The sequence below is a fragment of the Monodelphis domestica genome, chromosome 5, assembly GCF_027887165.1.
Source record: "Monodelphis domestica isolate mMonDom1 chromosome 5, mMonDom1.pri, whole genome shotgun sequence".
NCBI classification, from domain to species: Eukaryota; Metazoa; Chordata; class Mammalia; order Didelphimorphia; family Didelphidae; genus Monodelphis; species Monodelphis domestica.
Window position 1 is genome coordinate 256,527,782 of NC_077231.1, and position 24,212 is coordinate 256,551,993.

At 41.4% G+C, this 24,212-nt stretch overlaps 1 long non-coding RNA gene across 1 annotated transcript; it reads left to right on the forward strand.

The window, feature by feature from the left end:
* Positions 1 to 64: 64 nt before the first annotated feature.
* Positions 65 to 21,401, forward strand: LOC103100589 (uncharacterized). The gene is made up of 3 exons (XR_008912416.1): positions 65 to 146; positions 11,987 to 12,017; positions 21,118 to 21,401. It is a non-coding gene; the product is annotated as an uncharacterized LOC103100589 (long non-coding RNA).
* The last annotated feature ends 2,811 nt before the right edge of the window (positions 21,402 to 24,212 follow it).

Below are 24,212 nucleotides of genomic sequence, written 5' to 3' on the forward strand. Positions count from 1 at the left end.
ACACACACACACACACACGCCTTCCTCAGCGGTATGGAGGTCACCCACCATCTTAGAATCTTCACCACCTTTTTTTTCTTCCCCCCACCATTAACAGATTTTAACAGTTTACAGGTATACAGCTGTCGTCCCAACAATCCCATAAGGTAGGTGACGCAAATACCATCCTTATTTTACTAGTGAGGAAACTGAGGCTTAGAGACGTCGTGATGCCCTCTGTCCGCAATACCTAGTGTGGGGTTGACCCGGATATCGAGCAAATGCAGCTGTCCGATGCTCATTTCTTGGCCCTGCAATACCTCCCCATCCCATATCATTTTCATTTCCTTACTCTTGCTGGCCTCCCTCTCGACCTTCACACAGCCTGGACCCTCACCCTTCCCACTTCTCTTAACCTCCACCCTCGCCTGTCTACCAACCTGGGCTCAGACCAGCGCAATCCTAAAAAACAGGCGTCGGTCCTGCCACCTTCGGTTCTAGGCTCCGGGGACAGTTTGTGGTGTGGGTCTGTTACAAGAGCCCTTTTGCAAATACTAGGGAAAGAAGCGAGACTCTCGAACCCAAGGCACACACAGGGCTGCACGGCTGAGAAAAGAGGTCATTTTCAGCTGCCTCCCATTCCTCTCCCTGCCACCCTCACCCGCCTCGAACCACCCTCCCCATGATCAATAAAGCCCAGACAGACAGACTGATGATCAGAAGGAGCCGAGTTGGTTCTTTCTCCCCAGTAGACTGGGTACGAGTAGCCAGCTAGAGACACTTAACGAAAATTAGCAAATCCAAAAGCACCAGGCGCCAGTGAGACGACACAGACCGAGACTGACACTCAATTATCCCCCCAAACAATCGCAGGCAAACACACAGGCAGAACCTGATCGATATCAGTCCCGCAGTGATCTCCTTACTGAGATGCTAATTCACTTATTAGGGCTTGCTCAGAAGCCAGCTAGCTAACACACCCAAGTCAGGTTAGCTCTTTGGGGATTTGGTTCGAAACTCTCTCCAGTGAACTCCCTACAGAACTGTAACAAACTACATTGAAAACCACGGGAAAACTTGCCTTTTAAGACCATCCTATGCAAACATCTCCAGCCAAAGCAGGTACAGAACAGACACTTGTTTTCTGGTTGTTTAAAAAAAAAAGGCATCTCCCTGGGGACACGTTTATTTATTTAATGCTAAGGTGACAGGTGTTAGATCAAATCCTTTAAAACAGCAGTGAACGTTACTGCGGAGAAATGTGAACCGATCCTTGGGGTGAAATCGCCTAAAAATGTCCTAGCCTTAAAGCTGAAAAGACTTAAATGTTTACATATTTTACTGAGAAAGATACTAGAGGAAATGACTTGGAAAAAAAGTTTCCATAGAGAATGCTTGAAAAAATTTGACTAGCTTGTGTGTGTGTGTATATATACACAAAATAGCTAGTTTATATATATACACATTTCACTGAATTAAAATCCATTTAAAAGAAGGGAGGAGCAAAACTTTCAGTAATGAAGAAGAATTCATTCTGAGACAAAAGTACAGTACTGAGGACTAGGGGAAATTGCTTGTGTTTCTCAAAGGCTGTGGCATTGCATCTTTGAAGTAAAAAGTTTACTTAATCCAGGTTTAAATCTGCAATTTCTGTTTCTTTTGACCCACTAACAATTCTGCTTGTCTTGCAGACTATTATTACTACTCCTGCTTTTCCTTTAACTATAGTCAGTTCATAAATCAGAAAGAAAAAAAAAACCCTGAAAAATCTAAAGTTGCCAACTTTTACTAGTCATGGAGAAATTAACTATGTAACATGGATGTGGTTATCCAGTTAACCAGAGGTAACATCGGGGGAGTGTTCTTGGAAGTTCACTGGTATATGGTAATCAGCACTTTGGTTTTGTCCCCTCCTGATGTATGCCTGCTTTTTTTTTTTTTTTAAGTTTTTGGTAACAAAGCTATACTCCACCCTCTCAGAATAGCCCCTTTTTGGTGAATTAAGGCTCCCAGCAGGGATACTTTCTGATAGTTTCATGTCTAGAGACATTTTTAATGAATGAAAATTATATTCAAGATGAGCAAGTCTGTACTACTCTCAACATTTTATAAGCACTAAGAATATGATAGCATTGGAGGAGATATTTCAAATGATGGAACAAAGGCATTTGAATTAATATGGAAAATAAGAAATTATTTAGGAAGAGTACAGGCCTTTTACAGTTAGCTTCCTGGCTCTCCTAGGGATAAAAAGGTCTTTGTGATAGAATTTTTTTTAATTTATCTTTTTTTATTATAAGCATTTCTGACTTGGAGAAAAATATCCAAATCCATATAGCCCCACATAACCTTGGGCAAGTGATAGAAATTTTCATTAGAATTTTGAACTAACCTTTTTGTTCTTTATTTCCATATATAGGTTGATAGAAAAGAGAAGTTTATAGCACACACGAAAAGGAAACAAGATCTGATATTTGGGCTTTTGGTTTAAGGAAACTTTCATGCTCTGGCACAAAAAAGAGACAGGGAGAGAGAGACAGAGACAGAGAGACAGAGACAGAGAGACAGACAGAGACAGAGAGACAGAGACAGAGAGAAAGAGAGGGGGAGAGAGAGAGAGATGGAGGGAGGGAGAAAGAGAGAGAGAGAGGGAGAGAGACACATACACACAGAGACATAGACAGAGACAGAGAAGTATATTATACTCAAGAAAAAAGAGTTCAAGTTATCTTTGACCAAGAGCAGCCAGCTTGGGCTATTAATAATGCTTTTGTTGCATCTTCTTTGAATAAAGTTCTAGATATGGCTTGCATTTGAGTGTATATGTTAGAACCACCCAATCCATACTACAGTGTACTTTTATCTCTGCCACAAGCCACAAAATCATTTTGTTTTCATATGGAAACTTCAGAAAACAAAAACAAAAGCAAAGGCTCTTTTGCCATTGATGGCTGCTACCCCAGTTGTAAAAGCTGTCATCAGATCTAGCATTACCATATTTGAATACCAGTAACAAAACTACCACTTACCAAAGACCTATGTGATCCCCACCTCCAGGAATTCCTCTCCATGATAAGGAAGAAAAATGTCTTTAGTGCATCACATTCATAGAAAAATGCCCTCGGGTTCAAGTGACTACCTGGTTCACAAGAGCCAAGCCATTCCTTGCACTTTAAGGATGGAATCCAATAGTTGGGCATGTTATACAGATTTTCCAAAGCACACAGACCGTTCTGCAGAGGTCAGGTGAGATCTAGAATTCCCAGGAGCACCTTGGTTAAATCTCATGCTCTCTGTAGCAGTTTGGAAGTTCAGACCTAAAATTGACTTTCATTGGCATAAGGTCAGAGGTGGCAGATTAGCCCAGTTCAAAGGGATGACAGCCTAGCAAAGCATTTTTTTCCCACCAAAATGGAATGGGAGATAAGGGCTGCCGAGGCCTGAGGCAGTATGATAGAACCAGGAGGAAAGTTAGGCCAGAGCTTTACTTTGTTGACTGAAGCCCACATTCCAAGAGGGCCTTCCTCCCTCCCACAGACAAGCAGAAATACAATGAGGGCTTACAAATGGACCACAGATTCACTTACCCTGTTCCTCTTTTCTCCCAACATGCTTCTGAAGCACCTTCTTGGTCAGCACATAGCCTTATGTTATGGACTCACTAACTTAATTAGCCCAGATTAATTATCAGAGCAGCATGTCCAATATTATTACTGGCCTGGTCAGCATATGTCTTGGCACTTTTCTGGTCTTGTTGTTGTTATTCAGTCATGTCTCACTCACTCTTCCTGACCCCATGGACCATAGCCCAACAATAGGTCCATAGAGTTTTCTTGGTAAAGATACTGGAGTGGTTTTTGGAGTGGCCCTGGAGTGCCATTTCCCTTTCCTTTTCCAGTTTATTTTACAGATGAGGAAACTGAGGCAAACAGGTTCAGTGACTTATTCCAGGGTCACACAGCTAGGAGGCTGGATTTGAACTCAGGTCTTTCAGAGTTGAGGTCCAGAGCTCTAACCACTGTGCTATCTAGTAACCTCCAGAGTCATCACTAAAACAGCTGTAACCAACATGGGCTAAATAGAGAATTCTTCCAGGGTACAGAAACAGATGGAGAAGGGAATGGCAAACTGGAGAAGGAAATGGCAAACCACTAGGATCTTTGCCAAGAAAACCCCAATGGGGTCATGAAGAGTTAGACACGACTGAAATGACATGACAACAAACATAAATCAACAGGCAAACTAATAAAACTTAAAATTTTGATTGAATGAATGAAAAAAAACCTTTTATTTAGTCCTCCCTACAAACAAAAGATAGTCCCTGCTCTAAAGTGTCTCTATGGAACAATCAGACTTTTAGATACTTATTTCAATGGGATAGACTCTTTACTTCCCAAATGCCTTCTCTCTATTTCCCAGAAACCACACCTCACCCCAACCACTCAATGTTTGGTCCTTCTCATCTCTCTGTCCTTGGTAGACCCATTATTAATTACTCCTCTAGTCAGAAGGCCTTCACCTCTGATATTAAATATCTAGTTGGAGATCTCATTAGTATCTTACATTCAAAAACTGTAAGGTTTTGAAGTACTTCACAAAAACAGAATGTCCCATAAGTCTTAGCTTTGTTTTAAGCTTATTTTTAAAGTTTTGATCAAGGTAAAACTGCATTCTGACTTTTAGGATACCTGGTATTATCTCAGCTGATTCTCACAGTAAACCCATAAGGTAAGTGCTATTATATTCATTTTAATGATGAAGAAACTGAGGCAGGTTAAGTGATTTGCCCAGGCTTTCACAGTTAAAAGGTTTCTAAGGAGAGTTTGGAATTTTGCCTCCTATTGGCTAAATAAACAATGATTGTTTCCATTTTGGCTATTCTCAATTTCCATTTATCTGTACTACTGCTTAAGACACTATGATTTAACCTAATTTTAATATACATTCATTATGTACCTGAAATGTGCAAAATATTATGTTAAGATTCAAAGAAAAAATGATGGAAAGAAGGAGAGGGGAGGAGAGATTGTAGTAGATAGTACATGAGGAAGCATAGGAAATGGGGGGAGAAGGAAAGAGAAAGAAGAAAGAAAGAAAGAAAGAAAGAAAGAAAGAAAGAAAGAAAGAAAGAAAGAAAGAAAGAAAGAAAGAAAGAAAGAAAGAAAGAAGAAAGAAAGAAAGAAAGAAAGAAAGAAAGAAAGAAAGAAAGAAAGAAAGAAAGAAGAAAGGAAGGAAGGAAGGAAGGAAGGAAGGAAGGAAGGAAGGAAGGAAGGAAGGAAGGAAGGAAGGAAGGAAGGACCTCTGGTGTCAAGGAGCTCACATTCTGCTAAAATAATATAACATGTAAACAGATAAATCTAAGGCAGGGAGTAGGAGGGAGAAAGGGATATATCAAACAAACTGTCTTGGAAAAGGGAGAGAGAATCAGAAATACAGAAGGAAACAAAGCAAGATAGCTTATCTACCAAAAAAGTTGAATTTGGTAAGTCTTCAAGGAGGCGGTGGTAAATTCTAGAGATAATTCATTTGAACAAAACTTAACATTAAAGATTATGAAAATACCTTAAAGTTGGTTTCATGGAATTCAGTCTACCACATTGAAATAAATCCTCTGGCAATGTTTTCAAGTAGTATTTAATACAATTTTTAAATTAGATTTAGCAAATGGCTAGAGATCTGTGATTCCACTGAAGTCTATAGTCTTACAAACTACTAGTTCTTAATCTTTTTTTTTAATAAAAGGGGCAATATTTTCCCTTAATTCCTTTTTCTTTAGCCACACTCACCTCTTTTTTTCTTTACCCATCCATCAGTTGCAAAGACATTCACTTCAAGTCTACAAATTTCTATTATCTATGCATGACCTTCCTTGGTCTATGTCCAATTGATTTGTGTTTACTTTGTCTACATATTTAGCTTGTGCCAACCAATTTATCACTTCACAGACATAGTTTCAAACACACAAGTTGGAAGAACGTGCTTCTTTCATTTTCTAGCACAAAAATGGTATCTCTTATCCTCACTAGTGCAATGAGTCAAGGCCATTCCTTGAATTTAGCTTAGTTGACTATAGCCCTTTACAAAGCATCATCTCATTTGATTCTCCCAGCAGTTCTGAGAAGTGGATTGTGTAAGTATTGTAATAGTTCAGTCCTTTCAGGTGTATTGGACTCTTAGTGACCCCATTTGGGGTTTTCAGATTTTTTTCTTTTTTTTTCTTTTATAACCTTTATCTTCTGTCTTAGCATCAACTCTAAGACAGAAAAGTGGCAAGGGCTAGATGCTAGGGGTTAAGTGACTTGCCCAGAGTCATACAGCTAGGAAGTGCCTGAGGTCAAATTTGAACCCAGATCCTCTTGACTCCAAGCCTGATGCTCTATCCTCTGTGCTACTTACCTACTGACCCCCATTTGGGAATTTCTTGAAAAAGATACTTAAGTGGTTTGTCATTTCCTTCTCCAGCTCATTTCATAGATGAAGAAACTAAGACAAATAGGGTTAAGTGACTTCCCAGCTAATAAGTATCTGAGACCAGATTTGAACATAGGATGGATGAGTTTTCCTGACTCCAGGATTGGCTGGCACTCCATCTGCTTCTGCACCTAACTGCCCTTTCTGTAGGTATTATCACTCCCATTTTATAGATGGGGGAATCTCAGTCTCAACAATAAGGCTTAGAGAGGTAACTCCTAATCAAGTAACTACATGTAAGTGCAGACTTAGGTAGGACATACATATACAGGATTTCAAAATCAAGTTTCCCCTCCCTAGCCCAGCCCACACTCCAAATTTAGCCCTCTATCCCCTATGACAAGCTGCCTCAATTCAATCTGCTTTGCCTGGTCTGCAGAGATGGGGAATAAGTTCTAAGCTTTGGGGGTTTTCTTTTATGAAATGTTTGCATTTTCTGTGAAATTCTACAGCTTTCTTCTGCTTCCTAAGGAGACTTCTCTTAAGAGGAACTTCCATAGGCTCAGATAATCTGCTGCCATGTTCTATACTCCCTGTGCCTATAATTGTGAGGCTCAGATTGCCCATAAGCCTCCTACAGAACAGAAATGTGTAGATGGGTGCCATTGCTTGGTATATTGTTGGCTTTGACTTAAGTAAGTAATTTATCCTTGTGCAGAAAGGAGTGGAGGGGGAGAGGGAGGAGAAGGAGAATTGTAAAGGTCATCTTTCCTTATGCAATTAAAATAACCCTGCAATAATTCTTTGAAGAAATCACTTAACACCACCCACCCCTTCAGTTTCCTCATTTTCTAATGAGATGGTTTTATTAGGCTTCTCAGTTCCCTTCCAGCTCTTAACCTATGATCCTATAAGATACATCATTTAACTCTTGCATTATTTCACTTTTCCTGTGCTTTTCTTAAAATTAAAAAAAAAAAAACCTTACCTTCAATCTTGGAATCAATCCAAGACAAAAAAGGAAAGGGTTAAGAAGTGAAGGGTAAGTGACTTGCCCAGGGTGACACAGTTAGGAAGTGACTGAGGTCAGATTTGAGCCTCAAACCTCCAGTCTCTAAGCCTGACTCCCAATCCTCTGAGCTACCCAGCTGCCCCCCCCCTCCTTAAACATTTCTTGTCATCCCTCCCCACCTTCTTGCATCCTTTAGATTTAAAATTCTGTGAGGACAGAGAGGTATATAATAATTCTTCTCCCTGCTTTATTGATTAGTCCCTGGCCATGCATGTAGCAGGCTTCAATCAATGTTAGTTGAATGAATAAAAATGAGTTGAAAAAAAAGGCAATATTAATTAATAGATAAATAAGTGCTTTTATGAGGAAAAAAAGAGAAAAAATTCCTTAATTTAAACCAGAACTTTAAAAATCATCTGGAACCAGAAGAGCATTATACACAGGAACTGCAATAATGGGGAAGGATCAAATGTGATAGACTTCACTACTAACAGCAATACAATGACCTGGAACAATTCTGAGGGACTCTTGACAAAGAATGTGCTCCACCTCCAGAGAAAGAGTAGAAATGCAGATGAAAACATATAATTTAGTATTTGTTTATTTGGGTATATGTTTGGGGGCTTAGATTTGATAAGATTGTTCACTTACAAATGAATATTATGAAAATATGTTTTAAGTGACAAACCCAGATCAAATTACTTGTCAGCTCTGGGAGGAGGGAAAGAAGAAGGGAGGGAGACAATATAGATCATATAACTTCAGAAAACTTATGTTGAAATTTGTTATTAAAATTTTAAAATTAAGTAATTAAAAATCATCCTTGAGAAGTAATGAGATTCAGCAGACTTGCTGTCAAATCCTGGCTCTGGTTCAAATCCTGTGGGGCTTTGATTCAATAGCTTCCTCAGTGGACCTCAGTTTCTTCATCTGTAAAGTGGTGTGTTTCTGAACAAGATGACCCCTAAAGTCACTCCCAGCTCTAAATCCATAATCCTAAAATATTTGGGATTGCTCTCAGGATTCCTCTAGCAGTGAGAGACTTGCCTCTTCCCTGGGGCCTAAAGATGTGGGCAGGAATGCTACCAACACCACCTCCCCACCCCACTCCACCCCCACCTCTCCAGTCCCTACCTAAGCAGAGTGATGATATCTCTTCAAAGGCTTTATAAGTCTTGCCAGCAAGAGTTTGCATTCACTGGTTTGCAATTGTCTGAAAATCAGCTGAGACAAATTGGTCAGAGTGACTTATCATTATGCAAGAATTCTAGACAGCAAAGAATAAGGAATGGTTCTCCAGGATCCATAATTCATGCTCTCCTATCCCTGTCTACCAGGAAACAAAAGGGAGCATTTCAGACCCAGGAACAATGTTCTCCCAGGTCTGAGGACTTCTGGAGCTAGCTTGCCTTTTCTGCTCAGGGATCCCCTAATGCCAAGATCTAGAAACATCCAAACTTCTGTCCTTTCTATTTCTTCCCTCTCCTGTCACCCCTTTACACTAGGACTTGCAGTAAGGCCAAGGAAAACCTCCTGGTACCCTTTGGCCCCTCTTCCTCTAGGAGAAAAGTTTGTATCTGGGCATGGATGAATTCTGCTTTTTGGTCATTTATCCTATTAGGAATGGGTAGTCTGGGAAGGGCTCCACCATTCAAGGACAGCAAAAAGAGAGTAAATAACTCAGTTAATGATTGGACTAGTCGAGGCAAACCTAGACACTTTTCTCTATATATGTGCATGTGTGTGTGATAGACTCCTATGGTAGACTAACAAAGCCTATGGACCCCTGGTCTGATGTTTTTAAATGCATAAAATAAAATAAAAAACAACAGAGGATTACAGAGGGAACCAAATGTAGGGAAAATAATGAGGACATTTTTTTTCCCCATAAGACCTTCCTGAACCTCAGGAAATCTATCCGAAGACCTGGCCCATGGACCCAGGTTAAGAACTCCAACTCCAGGGGTACAGAGAATGGAAGGCAGGAGCGGGAGGGGGAAGTTTTGAGATGAACAGATTGAGCAAGTTGCAAGGGAAGGAACTCCCCTTGGGGCTCCACGCATTTTTCTGCTTCCTACTTTATTGGAATGAAAGCAACTAAGGGCTTTGGGATCTTATAAAAGAAACCATAAAGCGCCAGACCCTTCTAAGTTTTTCCATTTAAAAAAGAAAAAGAGCAGCAGCATTCGTGTCTCCGACCAATCAATAGTAAGAAGACTTGCATCCGTCCTCCGAGAGGACTCCGGGGTTGGGAAAGGGGCCAAGGGGATCGATAGGCAGGAGAGTAGGGCTGGGAAAGAGGCAGCAGAAGGCAGACGATGGAGAGGCAGAGAGGCAGAGAGGAAGGGAGAGGGCAAGGGAGGGAGGGAGGGAGGGAGGGAGAAAGAGAAGAGGGAGGGATGGAGGAGGAAGAGAGGGAGGAATATAGAGGGGGAGAGAGAGAAAAAGGGAAGGGGAGAGAGAGGTGAGGAGACAGATAGAGGAAGGATGAAAGAGAGTGGGGGGAGAAGAAGAGACAGACAGACGAAGAGAGAGACAGAGGGGGAGAGGAAGAGACGAGGAGAGAGAAGAAGGATGAAAGAAACAAAAAGGGAAAAGGAGAGAGAGACAGTGAGGGAGGGAAGGAGTGAGAGAGAGTCAGAGAGGGAGGAAAGGGGGAGGGGTAGAGAGGAGAGAATGTGAGAGAGAGAGAGAGAGAGATAAAGGAGGAAGGACAGAAGGACGGAGGGAGGCAAAGGGTGAAGGGGGGGGGGGGGAAGAGAGGGAGAGAGGGAAAGAGGAAGAAGGAGAGAGGGAGAGATCCCTTAGGGGGAAATGCAAACACTGGAGAGAGGCAACAATTATTGTAATTGAAGGTAATGACGCTGAGGCGCCAGGAGCTCTAGCCCTGCTTTACATCATTCAGTCCCGAGCCACACACGCGTGCGCACGCTCACCAAGACACACACACACACACACACACACACACACACACACACACACACACACAGACACGCATACAGAGGTGCCTGCCCCTCCCCCATGGCAAAGGCAGCTCTCCCAGTCCCGCAGCTCGCCTTCCGGGCCCATGCTTTTGGTCTTGTCCAGGCTTCCCAGTGCCCACAAGTGCGCCTTCACTGCTCCCCCAACTTTGTTGCCTTTGTCCCCTAGTTCACGGGCTGCGGTTAAGCTCTCAGAGCCAGGGTGGATTTTATCCTTTTCTCAGCCCCCCCCCCCCCCGCCCCCACGACCCCCTGTCCGGTTTGGTCATAAATGATCGATCGATGCCGACTTGGCTCAAAGGGCACCGGGGCACCGGATCCTCTCAGGACTGCAGTCTGTAAGGGTCAAAGTCAATCCCACGCTTTCCTCCCCTTCTCCATCCCAGGTGTTCCCTCACTTTCCAGTCAGACTGGGGCAGAGGTGGTAATACCATGTTATTTGTTAACTGAAAAGGAGAGACCGGGGCGTTGGCAGCTTAATTTCGAAAAAAGAAATGACTTGGCCAAGTAAATAATACAGCAGCTCACCCAAGTAAGGGATTTGAACTGGGGTCAAGCATCCCTGGACATACGCATCTGAAGCTGTTTTTAAGACACCTCTTCTCATCAAGGAAATTCAAGGAAGGAAAGGGAAGGGGAGGGGGTGGCTGTGGTAGATAGATGGGGAAGTATAGGGGATAGCTGGAGGTAATGTTGTTGATGTTTAATTAATGTTGAGGTTGGAGTAGAAGATTCTAGTTGTGCACCTATGATAAACACCTCTGTAGGACCCCAAGCTACACACCTCCCATAGTCTTCTTTGTGGTCCCATCCTGGAGGCACTGCCTCGGATTCCAGATGTTCTGTGGGTCTGCATTCACTCAAAAGCCATAGCTCATAGTTCAAAGCAAAAACAGTTGATGGGTTGTCATTGTTTTGTATTTTTTTGGTTTTTGTAGCAATAAAACATTTCCTCCATAAACTTGGGACACACTTTCCCACAAGTACATGTACCCCCATTTGGAATGTGATAAGTACTTTTGGTTTAATTTGCTATTTAATATTTGGGGGGTTGACTCTATTATTTAATTTTACATTAATTTATTTATTGTAATGTACTTTATTTATTAATCTATTTAATTTATAAATTTAATTAATTCCCATTAATTTAATTTATTTAATCTTTAAATATTAATTATCTGGTGGAAGTCTTGTCAATATTCTATGGAATACGGAGGTTATAGGGATCGCAATGTGTGAAACACACACACACACACATGTATTGCCTTCATATTAGAATAGGATAATCTGAACCTCTTAGAACAAAGAACAATGCTGGATATCAAGTTTACTTCAAGAGTCAGGACCTACTTCAAGAGTCCAACCTGGAATCTCCTAGATCTGTGACTGCTAAATTGAGAGATTAAAAACTCAAGAGTCTTGGATTGTTAGGGTTTAGGGATATTAAAAGTTAAGAGTAGACGTGAATAGTGTTGCCTTTGGATGTTAGGGAAAGCTACTATTCCACAGAAAGCCAAGAAATTATTTCATAAATGTTTCCTTTTGTCTCTTTCCACCTCTGCTCTCCATGTCATTATGCTTCACCGTTATCATTCTCTATCAGCTGATACCTGGACCGACTCAGGAAACAGAAGGTAATTTTTTAAAGTGTCATCTGGTGATGGTAGACTCTGCAAGGCTCTCTTGATAAGAGTACAGCTACACAGAGAAAACTGCCCCCCTCCAAAATGAAAAAAAAAAAGAATCTTTTTGTTCATATCTATAAGATTCTTCTTGTTTAATCATTTCAGTTGTATTCTAGGCATCATGACCCCATTTGGGGTTTTCCTGGCAAAGATACTAGAGTGGTTTGCCATTTCCTTCTCCAACTCATTCTACAAATGAGGAAACTGGGGCAAGCAGGGTTGAGTGACTTATCTAATGTCACATAAGCTAGTTACTGAGGCCAGATTTAAACACATCTCTATCCACTGTGCCACCTACCTGCCTCTAATCCATAATCTAGTCTGATATTTTTTCTTAATTCTATGGCTCTAATCTATTATTAACACCTATGATAATAAAGTACATAAGGATTTGTTCAAATAAGAACTAGAGTCCTCAGGACAATTCCATGCATCAAGAATAGATACTCTATGGGGTAGCTAGGTGGCTCAGCAGATTGAGAACAGGGCCTTAGAGATTGGCAGTCCAGGGTTCAAATCTGTCCTTAGACACTTCCTAGCTGTGTGACCCTGGGCAAGTCACTTAACCCCCATTGCCTAGCCCGTACCAGTCTTCTGCCTTGGAACCAATACATAGTATTGATTGTAAGATGGAAAATCAGGTTCATTTGTTTTTTAAATAGGTACACTAAGCCTGACTCAGCAGATTCCATTCTATTCTTCTGGTGATACACTCATTCCCTATGGTCAGCGATGACAAAAGTGAGAACACGTCCTCTGCATTAGGGCTGAGACCACTAAATTTTATTTTATCACATCTTTTCAATCTCAGATCAGAAAGGATTGTTATTAATAATAATGACATGACAGTGTTTCAAAGTTTTCAACTTCTTTGAGCCTCACAACAACCCTGTGAGGTAGGTATTACTGGTATTATTGCTCCCATTTTACAGATGAGGAAACTACAGCTCAGAGAGATTAGTGAAATGGATCAAAGGCAATATTCAAACTCAGATTTTCCCTCTGCCTAATCTGACACTCTATTCACTTTGCTGGGGCTGCCTCAGCAAAGGGAAAGAATTGATTCATTCTTTGGAAAAGAATCTTATTCTAGATTGTAGAACTAGTCTAGTTGATTGAACATGAAAGAAAAGACTCCTTCCTGTGGAAAAAAATCTTTCCTATAAACTGGGTCTAAATCCTTTACATTCACTGTCATTTTTCTTCTCAGGGGTTCTTTTATTTGGTTTGGGTTTTGCATTACCAACATGGAGAAGCTAGAGTAGTCTCCGACGGCCGTCATCTTTGGGGTCAAGAGCATCATGGCTTGGATTTCACCGCGTGGGTTTCTTGCCCTCTTGTGGTTGAAGGGGAGCAGTTCTCCTTAGGGAAGATGTTCTGGACACAAATAGGCTGGGTCCTTCTGAAGCATCTCCAGGCACGAGGGCTAGCATGGGGAGGGGTATGGGTGGTGAAGGAGAACTGGAACTCTCTGGCTCCCGTCCCGTCCCGTCTCCTGGGGCTTCAGGAGCTTGGGCCAGAGCTGAAGAGATGGAGAATAAACCTAGCACTTTGGGGAAGCCACACTGATTCACTGAGAGTCCTGGGATAGTTCAGTGTCTCAAAACACTGCCTCATTGCCCCAGTCAATGCCTCTTGCTAAACTCCAAAGCTTTTGAGGGCAGGGAGATGCTTAGAGGGAAAAGAATCCGGCTCATTTGTTTCCGTTGAGTATTTTCAATATTTTCCAAATATAAAGCGTGAGTCGAGAGATAGGCTGACCTAGTAGAAAGCAAGTCAGCTTCAGTAAGATACTAGTAAGACACTAGCAAGCCACACATGAGTTCAAGTCTTGCCTCTGACACATGTTGGTCATGTGAATCTGGGCAAGCCACTTAACTTTTCAGTATACCATACAACTCTCTAAGACTTTAATTAAAGACAGTTACAGCTCTCCATGGCTGACTTTTCCTGGATTTCCCCCCACTGATAAGTCACAGAGCCTTTCCAAAGACAAAAATGTTAGGCATTAGACAGTACAGTTGTGCCTAGCTGTTTTTACACATAGGAGCTTTTGAATGTTTAAACTGAAAAACAAAACTTTCTCCCCTTATTTTAGCATTGCATAGATATCTATAAAACACCATAGGAAATGGATCATAGGATCATAGATTTAGAACTGGAAGAAACATTAAAGGTATAACCCTTCTCCCCCATTTTATAGATGAGGAAATTGAGGCTCAAAGAAATTTAATGACTCATTCAGAGGCAAACAGGATTCAAAACAGATTCTCTGACTCCAAAAACTGGCAATTTTTCTGTGAGGTCTCTTGAGATTTGCCCCTGAGATCTTGGCTTTGATCATTGATCTCAACCATATCTCAACCAGAACCAAATCTCCAACATTACTATCTGGGCATTTATTTTTTCTAACCCTTACTTTCTGTCTTAGTACAAGTTTAAGACAGAAGGCAAGGGCTAGGCAAATGGGGTTAAGTGACTTGCTCAGGGTCACACAGTGTTATGATTAAAATTTTAGTTTCTAGTAATAAAAGTATTATGTTTTTAGAAGTTTATTAAAGATTAAAAAATAAAGAAAATATAAAGTGAGAAAGTGCGTGCCTAGGAGGGCTGAAAGGCCCATTCAATTTCACTTATACTACATCTTGAGAGAAGCATGTGCCTGGAAGTGCAAGGAGGAAGAGAGACCTTAGTAGGCTTTACAGCCAGTTTAAATAGAAATTTTGATCTCGCCCAGGTGGGGGTCTCAGTGAGATTAGAGGGCATCTTGGGAACTAGAGCAAGGACTTCTGGGGATTGAAGTCCAGGGTTAAAATCTCCATTTTTACATCAACAGTTTGGAAGTATCTGAGGCCAGATTTGAACCCAGGTATTCCCAACTCCAAGTCTGATGCTCTACCCAGAATGCTGCCTAGCTGCCTCTTTCCCGCTATTTCTAAACCATGCTACAAAATACACCACAACCTTCCCTGCTCTGCTTCCTGTCTTCAAACACATGCATACCTTTATAGCAGTCCTTAAAAGCAGTGACTGTCCTGCTTCCTAGTGATGCATTTGCATTTTCAGTACTTAACACAGTGCTTGGCACACAGCACTTAATAAATCCTTTTCATTCATTAATTCCTAGTGATGCATTTGCATTTTCAGTACTTAACACAGTGCTTGGCACACAGTACTTAATAAATCCTTTTCATTCATTAATTCACTTATTCATCCAAGCTCATAACTTCAACCCTTCAATTTCAGCAAATAACCTTTCCTCTTGCTTCATTAATGTGCTCTCTCTCAACTTCTTTCCTTAAATGCATCATGCTTCATCTGTCTTGATTCATCTGTACCCATCTTCTGTTCTCTTCCCTTCCTATCCCACTACCCTGAACTTTTAATGACCATTCATCTTTTCCTTTCATCTTCAATCTCTCCCACTCCATTTGATTCTATCTTCATCTATAGCACTGATGGTGAACCTTTTAGAGATTGAGTTCTGGTCTCTGCCCCCACTCCACCCCACAGACCAAGCTCCATGTCCACCCCCCCCCCAGAGAACAAGTGCCACACCCACACCTCAATTTCCCCCTTACCCCAGACAAGAGAGAGAAAGTGCTCCCAATGGGCTGCTGGGCAGAGGGGCAAGTGAAGTGAGGAATGTCCTCAGGCACATGGAAAGGGAAAGGGGAACAGCTCCCCCCCCAAGTTCCTCTGGCTTCCTAGTAACAAACTCTGGTGGGGATTATAGGTGTGCCTGCAGAGAGGGTTATGCATGCTCTGTCTGGCATGTGTGTCATAGGTTCACCATCATGGACCTATAGCATGCTCTGGGCTTTCCAACCCTCATCTTCCCTATCAAAAAGAAAAACAAAAATTTCCTAAACTCTGGTATTCAAATTTACATCTGTACACGTCATCTCCCCATTAGACTGCAAGCTCTTTGAGGGGAGAGACCATTTACTTTTATCTTTGTATTCTCAGTGCTCAATACTAGCTCACAGGAGGGACATAATAAACATTTGTTAATTGATTGATTGATTTCACATCTCTGAAGCTATCCCCTCATCACTAGGCTTCTTCTCCCAACCCAAATTCTAGGAAGAGTTGTTAATAATTTGCTAATTTCTCTCCTACCAGCTTGCTACTCAACCCGACTGCAACCTGACTCCTCTCTTCACCATTCAAATGTTACTACTTCCTTAAAAGTCCTCAGTGATCTCCTAATCCCCAAATCCAATGGAATTTCTTCAACTTCTCATCCTTGACCTCTTGTTTATCTCTTACTCTTGTCTTCCTTCTCAATACTCTCTAGTACCCTGGTTTCTATGACATTGTATACTCCTAATTCTGCTCTATATCCTTCACTGCTTCTTCCTTCTCCTCATGTATGTAGTCTCTACTCAAGATTCAGTCTTCCTTTTCTCTTCTCTCCTTTCCTCTCTTCTTTCCCTTTTTTCTTTTCTCCTCTTTTCTTCTTTTCCCCCTTATTGATTTCATCCATTCTTATTCATTTATCCTCTATCCAGATACCAGAAAAGTTTTCCTAACACAGAGTTTTGATCATGTTACTTTCCTACCCAAAGACTAACAGCAGGTAACTCCTGAAAAAAAATCTAAGAATCTTTCTGTCTGCAAAAGTTTCAAAGGCTTTGGAATTTAGCAATGGGCACTGACATCTAAGGTCCACCATGTTCTAATTCCAAGTTACCTTTCTATCTTCATTTCATACTCTACTTCCTGATCAGACTAGGAAACTCACTATTACAAAAACAAATCTCGTATTCCCACATATTTATGTTTTTACTATTCCTTATAGCAAGAATGTTTTCTCTTCTCATCTCTAACTACTGAAATCTTTCCCATCCTCCAAAATCCAGATCAAATGGTCATTCTGTCATGATACCTTTGGAAATTTCCCAAGTAACTCCTAATGTTTGCATGTTTTTGTTTGTGTCTCCTTTGTACTATTTAAAGCACAGAAACAAAGAACTTTAATATTGGGAAGGACCTTAGATGTCATCTAGTCTATCCCTTAGGATAGGTTAGAAATTGACCTAAAAGAGATTACACTGACTTAGCCATAATCATATAGCGCCTATCAATTAAAATTAGATTTGTCTCCTGACTTCCAGTCCAATGATCTTTTCACTATATGGAAATACCTTCACATTTTTGTGTGTCATAATATTTTTGTACATAACTAACTGACATCTCCATTCTACCTCAGTCAGCATAGGCATGGATTTATACCTTAGATATCACTTAATAAAACTCTTTTGCAACCCACAATCTCGAACTCTGAAACTCTCTTCTCCAATCACACTTCCATGTCTTCCCATTTCTGCCTCACTCCTACCAATCCCATTCTAACTCCTCTTTGGGATCTCTAGTTCTTCCATTTCTCCCTGTTCTCTCACCCCCCCCCCCCCACTCCATCCTTGACTCATTTTTCTCTGTTCATAGTTAACTGGTTCAACTATATAGCGTCTTCCTCCCGTGAACCCCCCTTTCCCTTTGTACTTCTGACTTTCCCTCATTGCCACTCTCCAAGCCCAGGTCATTCCCACCTTCTCTCCTCCTATTTCAGAGTTGCTAACACTGCTGGAGGAAATCATGCTCAATGATGTTGAGTGAATCCACTACAAATTCATGCTGTCTAATCACAACTGGGCCTTTGGTGCTACCCAGCAATGCATTTATATTTTCCCATGATGTGATATTTTATATACCACACTCCATTCTGCAGTTATTCCAGAACATCTCTTCTCTCCCCAAGCCCTATGAAGTAGTTCACCCTTCTTCTCCCCTTTCTCTGCAGTGGCCTAACTTTCTGTTTGGCTTATCTGTTGTGGTGAAGTTTACTTTTTGTTTGCTGTTGTTCAGTCATATTGGACTCTTCCTGACCCCATTTAGGGCTATTGTTGTTGTTGTTTTTGCAAAGATACTAAAATAGTCTGCCATTTCCTTCTCCAGCTCTTTTTAAAGATGTAAAAAATAGACTAGAACTCTGGACTTCAATCCCCACAAGCCTTTGCTCCACTTCCCCAAAATGCTTTGTAATCTCACGCAATTCTGAGGTGGGCCGAGATCGAGGAAGGATTTAAGCTGATTGCAAAGGCTTTTGTGCGCTCTTTTGGACTTCCGTTTTGGAGCAGAGGCGTCTCTTTCATGATATGAGGTTATCTTGGCTAGGCCTCTGGCCTAGGCACGTGTTTATTATTCTGTCTTTTCTTTAATCCTTAATCTTCAATAAACCTCTAAAAAATATAATACTCTTTGCAGAGAGAAACTAATTTCTACCTGCCTCAGTCTCCCCTAAATTTTAATCTTTACACAGATGAGAAAGCTGAGGCAAACAGAGCTAAATGACTTGCCCAGGGTCACACAGCTAGGAAGTGTCTGAATTCAGGAAGATGGGTCCAGAGCCTACATCTCAAAACTCCTCTACCTTCCTATATATCCTTTTCCTCATTTCCTCCAATCTCTAGAATGAGAGTTCTTCTTGCTCAGGTTAACTCTTCTCTTTGTGTCCTTGATTCCCTTCTCTCTTCCCTATCTTAATCTTCTATCTGTCACTCTCTACCTTTGGATTCCTTAGTGCCTGCAAACATGCTTGGGTTCCTTCCATTGTTGTTTTGTTTTTTTAACCCTTACCTTCTGTCTTAGAATCAATACTGTGTATTGGTTCTAAGGCAGAAAAGTGGTAAGGGCTACGTAACTGGGGGAGGGGGGGAATGTCAAGTGACTTGTCCAGGGTCACATAACTAGGAAGTGTCTGAGGCCAGATTTGAACCCAGGACCTCCCATCTTTGGGCCTGGCTCTCAATACATTAATTCACTCAGCTGCCCCCTTTCTTCTGTTGTTAAAAGCTTTCTCTGGACTCTGCCATCTCTTGATCTCATCATCCTCTCTCTTTCTTTTTTATGCCTTTGCAGTCTCCATTCTTTGCCATCCATTTCTTAGTCTCTTGCTCTCTGCCTTTTGGCATCCCCGCTTTCTGGGAATTGCTTTCTCTAAAGACCAATAATGATCTCTTAAAAGTTAATCCAATAGACTTTTCTCAGCTCTCATCTTCTTTGACTTCTATGACATGTTCAAAGCTTGTCAGCTACCCTTTCCTCCCATGCACTTCTCTTCCCTTCTTTTTCTTGGGTCTTCTGGTTTTCTGATCACTTCATAATCTTTTGCTAGAGCATCATCCATCTCCTATGTCCTAAGAATAGATGTCTCTCAAGTTCCAGTCGTGTACCATCTTTTCTCTCTATGTTGCCTTGGGAATATCTTGGGTTCCATTAGAATCTCTACATTGCTACTCCCATAGCTATATATCCTACCCTAAACTGTCCTGGATTCTAATCCTGGATTTCCAGTTACCTGTTGGGTATCTCCATTTAATTGTTCTAGAGGGTAAGTTCAACATATTTAAAATGTCATTCTTAATCATTCCTATGAAAATCTTCCCCTTCAGTTTCCTCTTTTTTTCTATTGTTTTTTTCCTAATATTTTTCATATTCTAGAAGCTCCCTGAGGACAAAGATTACATTGCATTGTCTTTGTCTCCCTAAAGCCCAGCAAGGAACCTAGCACACAGGCATTTAATAAATCCTTCTAAAATAAAAGGATAATTAGTGAATATGGCATTACTATTCTCATCTCAGGATACATAAAAAGAAACACAGCAGAGGCAGCTAGGTGGCTTAGTGGATAGAGGGCCAGGTCTGGAGACAGGAAATCCTGGGTTCAAATGTGACCTCAGACACTTCCTAGCTGTGTGATCCTGAGTAAGTCACTTAATCCCAATTGCCTAGCCTTACCATTCTTCTGACTTGAAACCAAAACCCTTGGTAGGCGAAGGGTAAAAAAAGATACAGTATTCAGAACAAGGTGGGGGCAATAATTCCACCATACTCCACGTTAGTCAGATCACATTTGTAAGACTGTGCTCAACTCTGACTTCCCTCAGAATTGGAGGATGATTTAGCAAGTGGTCTTGAAGCTGCCCAGGGTCACACAGCTAGTAACTGTCTGTCTGGATTGAGATCCAAGTCTTCCAACCTCTAAGCTCCATTACTGTACCATTGCATTCTAATGAGGATATCGACGAACTGGTGTCCATCCAAAAAGGGGTGATTATGAGAGTGTGGAGCAATTGGGAAAAGTTGAGGAATTACCATGAAAAGATCTGGGTTCTCTCTATTTCTCTCTTTGCTGAGAGAAAATGCCCTGCGGAAGTGAGTTAGCAGTAAAGCCAGAAGAGGGTTGAAGCTATCTTTGACCCGGATCTCCTCTTTAAATTGGAGGCATTAGCAGGAAACAGCCAATCAAAAGCTTCTGATGCAAGAACTGCTCTAGAGGTGGAGTGAGCTTCTGGGATGAAAAGGTTTCTCTATGGCATGGGAGAATCAGCATCATAGCCCTGGTCACTTAAAAGACCTTCCTGACAACTAGGTGGTCAATTGGATAAAGTGTCAGCTTTGGAGTAGGAAAGATCTGAAATCAAATCCCATCAAAGACACTACTAGCTGTGTGATCCTGGGCAAGTCACTTAACCTCTTAGGAACAGCCTCAGTTTCCGCATCTGTAGCCATGAGTAGTAGACATTTCCAACTTCATATGACATATCACCCTTGAAAAACACTCAGTATGAAAATGTGAGGAGTCAGTTTATGGAGGCACCCAGAGCCCATTGTTAAATTTTCATTGTGATCATTCATACCTCAGAAATGGCAAACACTATAAATCAGGGTACAGTTTATTGTTTTCTTGATTATCTGGACTTAAGAAAGCAATAACGGAAACACTGATAGTAGAGATTAAACTTATAGGTGTTTCCTGTGTACATTTTTTTTTAACCCTTACCTTCCGTCTTGGAGTCAATACTGTGTATTGGCTCCAAGGCAGAAGAGTGGTAAGGGCTAGGCAATGGGGGTCAAGTGACTTGCCCAGGGTCACACAGCTGGGAAGTGTCTGAGGCCAGATTTGAGCCTAGGACCTCCCATCTCTAGGCCTGACTCTCAATCCACTGAGCTACCCAGCTGCCCCCTTACATTTTTTTTTTAGAGAGCTGGCTGTTATAACATTTACCAACATACCCCTGCCCAAAGCCTTGCAAAGAAAAGAAAAAGACAAGCCATGATGAAAAACAGGGTGGTTTGAGTGGAAAAAGTCCTAGGATGAAGAATCAGAAAATTCTACTTCTGGATTCACCTGTGCCACTTATTTGGGCCAGTAACTTATCCTCGCTGAATCTCAACTTGCTTGACTGTAAAATGGGAATGATGCTACCTGTCCTACTTAACTTTATAGTGTTGTTGTAAAAATTAAATGAAGTCATGGCATAAAAATGCTTTGTAAAGTGTTTTCCTTTCCTATTGGAACTGCTTAGGCTATTATTCGATCCTATCTTTACAGTTGCTTCACCCACTATTTTGACCAAGATGAATAAAAGGTAAGTTACGGTTCTGTCCATGGTACTATACCTTACATCATTTCCTCTCTGACACCTAGAACATTGCCTGGCATACAGTATTTAATACATTTTTGCTGATTGATTCATTCATTGATTGACCCTAACCAGAAGCTGCTACTGGTATTAGTTACTCCTTTAAATCCCACCAACTAAATAAATTTTCCCTTTCAATTCTTCTGAGAAATATATTAATAAAAGTTAGCAAAAACAATAATAATAGCAAACATTTATATAGTATTTTTTTAAAAAACTTCAATCAACCAACACCAAATATTGGCTCCAAGGCAGATGAGTGGTAAGGATTAGGCAATGGGAGTTAAGTGACCCACCCAGGCTCACACTGCTAGATTTGAACCCAGGATCTCTTGTTTCTAGGTCTGGCTCTCTATCCACTAAGCCATATTGATATCCCATTTACAAAGGAATTAAAGGTTCCTAAAGAAATAACCTTAGAACAACCCTCTAAAGTAAGTAGGTCAAAATATTGTTTTCACTGAATAAATGAAGAAACTAAGACTCAAAAACAATTGATTTGAACTTCCGGTCAAGATGGCGGCTTAGAGAAAGCTAAAGTTCAGATCTCCAAAAACCCTTCCCTACCGAACTCAAACTATATGCTCCTAGGGCACCAAAATTCAAAACGAACAACAGCATAGACCCCAGGAATCCTCCTCCTGGACCTGAACCTGGATCAAAAGGTACGGCCCCCCCCAAAAGCCAGAACCCGAGATCACTCGGACCTAAGGGGTAGGCAGAAGGAAGGTCCCAGGACCCATCCCCCCCAACCCAGAGCTATGAGTCCGAGGCAGCAGAGGGAACCTCAGAGCCTCAGGGCCAGCTATTCTGAAGGCTACTTCCTGAAAACAACCTGACTCAGTCGCAGGGGCACCCAGACAGCAGGGAAACAGAGAGAGACGGGGGAGCCTGTAACCCCCTGGCTGGATCCTTCCATCTGAGTCTCATGGAAGGTCCCTGCCTCAGGGCATACTCAGTTCAACCCAGCGAAAGCTAATCTTATCATCAGGAGCCCTCAGAGCTCCGGGAAGCCGTGGCCCCTCCCCCCTCAGAGTGCTGGCTCTCCTGGCCAGCTAAGGCACAGAAACAAACACCCCGAGGAAAGGGCTGAGCCAGGCTCAGAGTGTGGAAGTAAGGCAATGTAGAAGCATCGGGAGGGAACTGAGGAGGGCAGTAACACGGAAACACCAGCAATTCCTGACAGCTGAGGAGAACCGGACAATTTGCCTAAGGCTAAAACCTCTGAACACCAGACAGAGATAAGAAAAGCTAGTCATCCCCACTCAGATAGAGATGGCAAACTCCACAGAAGCACAAAAGCCTCAAAATTCCAAGAAAAAACAAGAAAAAAGGGGCAACTTTGGACACATTTTATGGAGCAAAAATACAAAATACAGAGGAGATAGAAGAGGAAACACAAGCAAATGCTCTGAAACCTTCCAAAGGAAAAGGAAACTCTCCACAAACCCAGGAAGAATTGGAATCAGAAAGGATCAAAAAGATGGAAGCCCTCTGGGAGGAAAAGTGGGAAATAATGCAAAAGAAATTCACGCATCTACAAAACCAGTTTGACCAAAGTGAAAAGGAAAACCAGGCTCTAAAGCTCAGAATTAGGCAACTCGAAGACAATGAGCAAGAATTAATAAACCAAAGCCAAAAGACCAAGAAATTAGAAGAGAACATAAGATATCTCACTGACAAGGTCATAGACTTGGAAAATAGAGGGAGAAGAGACAATTTAAGAATAATTGGACTACCAGAAAAGCCAAAAATAAACAGCAAACTCAACATCGTAATACAAGATAAAATCAAAGAAAATTGCCCAGAGATCCTAGAACAAGAGGGCGATACAGGCACTGAAAGAGTTCACAGAACACCCTCTACACTAAATCCCCAAAAGACAACTCCCAGGAATGTAATTGCCAAATTCCAAAGCTTTCAAGCAAAAGAAAAAATCTTACAAGAAGCCAGAAAAAGACAATTTAGATATAAAGCAATGCTAATCAGGGTCACACAAGACCTTGCAAGTTCCACTCTGAATGACCGTAAGGCATGGAACATGATTTTCAGAAAGGCAAGAGAGCTGGGTCTTCAACCAAGAATCAACTATCCATCAAAACTGACTATATACTTCCAAGGGAAAGTATGGGCATTCAACAAAATAGAAGATTTCCAAGTTTTTGCAAAGAAAAGATCAGAGCTCTGTGGAAAGTTCGATTTTGAAAAACAAAGAGCATGGAATACCTGAAAAGGTAAATATGAAGAAAAGGGAAAAGGAGAAAAATGTTATCTTTTTCTTTCACTCAAACTCTCTTCTATAAGGACTACATTTATATCAATCTATGTATATTAACATGTGGGGAAAATGTAATGTGTAAATAGGGGGGAAAGAAAGACCAAATAGAATAATCTTTCTCACACAAAGATTCACACGGGAAGGGGAGGGGAAGAAAACTCCTATAAGAAGGAGAGGAAGAGAATTTTTACTTAAACCTTACTCTCAGGGAAATCAACTCTGAGAGGGAAGAACATCCAGATTCATTGGGATCTTGAATTCTATCTTACCCAACAAGGGAAGGGAGAAGGGAAAACCAAGGGGGGTAGAGGGGGAGGGAACATAAAAAAGGGAGGGAAGAAGAGGGGGGAGGGGGAGGGAACAAAAAGGGAGGGA